Genomic DNA, 5,855 nt, shown 5'->3' with positions numbered 1-5,855 from the left:
AGCCGCCTCCGATCCAGCCCTTAGCGCTGGCCGGAACTGTTTGTTCCGGCTACGCTGGGCTCGGGCGGCTGGGGGGACCCTCTTTCGCCGCTGCACGCGGCGGATCGCCGCGCTGCAGCGGCGATCAGGCAGCACACGTGGCTGGCAAAGTGCCGGCTGCGTGTGCTGCTTTTTATTTGGTGGAAATCGGCCCAGCACGGCCTGAGCGGCAGCCTCTGGCGGTGTTGGACGAGCTGAGCTCGTCCAGACCGCTCAGCAGGTTAAATCCCCGTAGTATGCTGACATGGAAGGTAAACGGAAAATTGTATACTCACCTAACGGTAATTTTCCTTTCCTTTCAAGGTCCATGTCAGCATACGGAGCACCCACCCGGTAGTACAGTCTATTATCGGGACTAGTTAAAAAAGCACATTGGCTAAGGAGGGGCTAAAATTTATACTAACAAGTCCTGGTGGGGTTAAGGGGTGGGATTAACCCCCGTAGTATGCTGACATGGACCTTGAAAGGAAAGGAAAATTACCGTTAGGTGACTATACAATTTTCCGTTTTCTAAGAGCTTTGTGATTTGAAAAGCTCTTGCTAATGCTATCCTATTTGTGTGTTCTCACTGGAGCGATGTGATTTTGTAAAAATCCCCCCATAGGATTGCATTAGGAAGAGCTTTTCAAAATCACTAGCGCTTAAAAAGCTCTGGTAGTGTGAACAATTAAGGCCTCTTTTCCATGGACAGGTGATAAGCAGTGAAATGCCTCTCAAACTCTCACAACTGCTCGCTGCTGCCAGGTAACTGCTTGTTGCTGCCTGGTAACTGCTTACTGCTGCCAGGTAACTGCTTGCTGAGCACACAGTTCAACAGTCCGTGGAAAAGAGGCCTAACACAGGTAAAGAGAGTTCACTTCTGTAGCAGAGATGGACCATGAGATGAAGCAGGTCTCCTCCTTGGCCGCATAGCGCCCGATATGGGCAACAGCCGAATTTCGAATTACGTGTCCTTTCCGAGTTGCTACGACTTGGAGGAGAAACCGTATTTAACGCTGCCAGGAATTGTGGCAGCAGACGTCATCCGGCTCACCCTGCGCCCAGCTCACCCACGGCGATTCCATACATACGCTCAATAATACTAGCTTGCCAGCAAATATACTGCATTGCAAATTGTACTCACCTTGGAATCAGGCCAATGAAATGCACTCGCTGCCAAATTTGTGTGGTCCATACAGCATACAGTTTGCATTCAATTTGTATGCAAGTTGGAAAAATTAGCATTTTGTCAACTATTTGTAGTCTGTAGATGCTTTTTTTTATGAGGTTGATCACTTTCAACTGTAGGTATAAGCGCATGGATTTTACAGAATTCAGAAATTTCACAGTTGAATTTAGCTTAGAATTTTCACATTTTTGCTTAGAAGTTTCTGACATTTATGTAATGTTCACATAAATCTCAAAAAAAGTCAACTGTGAGACAGGAATGCTAGAATTCTAAGCAAAATGTGAACATTTTAATCAAAATTGTAACCTATTGAGAACATAGTCACATAGTTATTTGGGTTGAAAAAAGACATGCGTCCATCGAGTTCAACCAATTAATACGGTACAACACTACCCTCACCCTCTCACATGTCCCTGTTGATCCAGAGGAAGGCGAAAAACCCTTACAAGGCATGGTCCAATTAGCCCCTGATGGCAATCAGATAAAATCCCTGGATCAACACCACCGGGACTTACCCAGTAATTATAGCCATGGATGTCTTTAAACGCAAGGAAAACATCTTAGCCCCCCCCCCCCCCCCCCCCCCCGTTAAATGCAGATATAGAATTTGCCATAACTACTCCCTGCGGTAATACAGTCCTCATTTTAATCATTCTTACCGTAAAGAACCCTTTCCTAAATACATGGCTAAAAGATTTTCCTTCATGCGCAGATCATGTCCCTTAAGCCTTACAAACGTCTGATATTTCTGAACGACTTGTCGTTCAAACCGGTCGACAGTTAGGTCCATACATGTGTACAAACGTCTTGGTGTTTGAAAGTCTATTAGTTTGAAACTACCGTATATACTCGCATGCAAGTCAAATTTTTGACCCCGAAAAAGTGGCCCAAAAGTGGGGGTTTTCGGCTTGCATGCGAGTCAATCTGCCAGCCTGCCATGCCCGATTCGGATGTCTGCCATATAGGCACGCTGCTACGTCTATCAGCGGGCAGAGAGGGATAGCATTACTGGTAGTTTAATTCAGGCCGGCGGAGGAGCACTCTTCCAATCAGGATAGCTGAGAGAGAGGGAAGGAGCGCTCTCCAATCAAGAGGCAGGGGGCAGAGCTGAAGGAGCGCTCCTCCAATCAAGGCACAGGATAGACTCTCAGCTCTGCCTTCTGTCATTTGATTGGCGAAGCGCTCCTTCAGCTCTGCCCCCTGTTTCTTGATTAGAGGAGCGCTCCTCCGCCGACCTGAATTAAACTACCGGTATTGCTCTCCCGCGCCGCCACCCGCTAAAAGACATTACGTTCCTCAGCCAATAATGCGGATGCGGCTGGAGGAACAAATGCGGAGGGACTCGTGGTGGCTAATCCTCTATAGGGCAGACATCCAAATCTCGTCATGCACAAGCTGGCTGCAATGCTCCGTCATCCATCCCTCTAATCCAGAGGCGGGGCAGAGCTGAACGTGGACCTGAACACTTGCACAGGACAGAAGGAAAAGGGAGAGAAATGCACCCCTAAGGTATTTACAGAGGTTAGCCTGTCTAATTCCCACTCATTAGTGTCTAACCACAAGTTGTAATTTGATCTCTCCCGTGACAGCTGACTCCCATGGCAGATAAGCCCATTTAAAAAGCACAGCATGTTAATATGTCTTCATCCATGAAAGCAGGGAGTAGAAACACTGCAGATTTATTGCAGGATTTGTATGAGCTGTAGCAAAGACATTTTATTCTTTAAAGTTTACCCTACTATGTTGCATATCTTTTAGAGCTGAGATGAAGTTCTGAGTTCAGATCAGCTTGCTGCGGCTTCTGAATGGCTGGATTATTCATCTATCTATCACAGTGAATGCCCATTGGCTGGGCAATGCACGTAGGCAGGAGAACTGTACTGTGTGAACACTGTGAGGCTCAGGCTGGCCTTTGTGCAATTTCATTTAATTGGCACTTACTTTGATTACTGAAACTTAGGAGCCACTGCATTTCCTACCCTCGGCTTATATGCGAGTCAATGATTTTTTTCCTGCTTTCTGAGGTAAAAGTTGGGGGTCGGCTTATATGAGGTCGGCTTATCTGCGAGTACATACGGTAATTGACTTTCAAACAACAAGTCATTTAATCAGTCTTTTGATCTGGTCCATTGTTCTATCCAGTTCATTGACCAGTCAAACAACATGTAAATTAGCTGTAATTAGCATTTCAAACATTTTGTCGTCTGTGTACAAGGAGTCTGAACGACTTTTTGTTTGAATGACAAGTAGTTCAAATGTTTGGTTTGAATAACAAATCGGGTATACAATCAGACGTGTGTACGCACCTTGAGCCCTTTGCACAATCTTAGGGACAAAACGCTCATCTGCCAAGCTTTTATATTGCCCTCTGATATATTTATACATGTTAATTAGATCTCCTCTAAGGCATCTTTTCTACAGATTAAATAAACCGAGTTTATCTAACCTTTCTTGGTAATTGAGAACTTCCATCCCACGTATCAATTTTGTTGCTCGTCTCTGCACCTGCTCTAAAACTGCAATATCCTTCCTGTAATGCGGTGCCCAGAACTGAATTCCATATTCCAGATGTGGCCTTACTAGAGAGTTAAGGTGCGTACACACGCACGACAGCAGCCAACGACGGGTCCATCGGCACCTCCCACTGGGCGGGTTTTCAGCAGACTGTAGTGCGTGTGTACGCACTGTCGGCGGACTGATAAGGCTGTTCCTGAACGATCCGCTTGGCGGAGCAGTATTTGTAAATTCTGAATCCGCCAAATTTAGAATGTGTTTGGAATTTCATGCAAAATTTCATTCGATTTGGCAATTCCCACCACCCTTATTCCACCTACCAATTCCCATCAGGCCAAGAGTGACCATGGGCCTAACTACAGTCCTTCAGCCCCGCCCCTCCCACTCCCCAGCATAAATATCCCTCCCACATGACAGTGGCTTCTAATTCTCTCCCACAATTCAAAGTGTCAAATATTGTAGCTTCCCCCCACCCAATAGGCAGAGCAGATTGTTATACGTTATCTGCTACTGGCAGCAGGACAGGTCCTCCTCACTTCTCTTTAGTGTAGCTAATTGCTGCGCTGTGTGTGCAGCCAATCACCATGCTGTTGATGCATGCCATAAAGACCTGCATGGTGATAGGTTGCAGGGTGCAGCGATGAATTACACTGAAGAGGAGGCAGAGATATATTAAGATGTGATGGGGCCCTAGGCAAGGTAGTAGCTCTGCCCCCCCCCCCCCCCTGTTGTCATTTTGGTAAGCTGAAGTGAGAGGTCAGAGAAGGTGGCAGGTGGTCCCCCACACACCCACTAGGTCCCAGACACCTGCCTAGGTTGCCTGGTGGATGATCCTACTTTGAGAGGAGGACCTCTCCTGCGACCAGTAACAAATAATGTACAACACTCTGTTGCTGCTCTGCATGTTAACCAAGGAGCTGATCACCTTAGCCTGCGGGGTCCACGGGGCTCTTGGTTTGCCCCTGTGAAAGACAACTGCTGTATACCATAGAAGCAAATTCAGAGCAGGAGCAGATACAATATATCTGTGCAAAGGTGGCCACACACATGATACAATAAAATGATCCGATTTTATGGCAATTTGATAAATATGATCGGATCTCCCGAAAAAAATAGAAAGCTTTTATTTCATTCGACTGAAAAATCCGATCGGATTTCCAATTTTTTCGATTTTTATCGATTCAGAATGCTGGAAATTTTATTTCAATTTTTCTAAAGATTGTATGGTGTGTGTTAGATTGGCAATTTATGAATACGCACACACTAGCAATTTTCTCAGCGATTCAAATCATTTTTATCATAATTGGGGAAAAATTGAACATAGGTGTGTGGTACATTGGTCATATTTTTGAAATGTTACAATCAGTCAGAAAAATTGATCGCAATTCTTTAATTGAACAGATATTGAAAAAATGGTATGGTGTGTGTGGCCACCTTAAAGTGGATCCGAGATGAACTTTTACCCATTGCATAATTGTGTTCCTTTCCTATTGTTTGTAGGGCATTCCTCAAGCCAAATACTTTTTTTGTTTTGTTTTAATACTCTAATTCCCTATAAACTAAACAAGCCACGCTCACAGGTTTTCAGAAAGCCAAGGCACTATCAGACAGTAGCAAGGGATCATGGGAGCTCAATCTGGGCAGGAGGAGGGAGAAGTATTACTAGCCAGAGATTTCAGAGGCAGAGGGGAGGAGGGAGGAGGAGGGGAGATTAGGTTTATTTCACAGGCTTAGTGATCAAGATGCAGATATGCCTGCCTCTGTGTAATGTTTACAAACAACATGGCTGCTGTCATTGTATCACAGGAAGAAATATTCGTATTCTATTAAAGCTGTTTGCAGCTAGATTTGCTGTGTAAACTATATAAACTTTAGATAAGATATATAGACAAGTTACTTGTTATAGTTAGTTTTTCATCTCAGATCCGCTTTACTACAGACAGTGAAAATACAGCCATTGTATCTTCACTCATGAGTTGGTAAAGAATATTTTCTTAAAAATGTGGTGGCTCATAACTTTCTAGAAATGCCTTGGAAATAAACAGAAATCAAAGATTCAGACCCCCCCCCCCCAATCCATCCAGTACTGCCATGAGCCCTTCATTCACACAATCACAAGTCTCTGATGGACATC

This window comes from Hyperolius riggenbachi, chromosome 1 (assembly GCF_040937935.1).
Source record: "Hyperolius riggenbachi isolate aHypRig1 chromosome 1, aHypRig1.pri, whole genome shotgun sequence".
Taxonomy (NCBI): Eukaryota; Metazoa; Chordata; class Amphibia; order Anura; family Hyperoliidae; genus Hyperolius; species Hyperolius riggenbachi.
The sequence above is the reverse complement of the archived record's forward strand: the minus strand, read 5'-3'. Positions refer to the sequence as shown.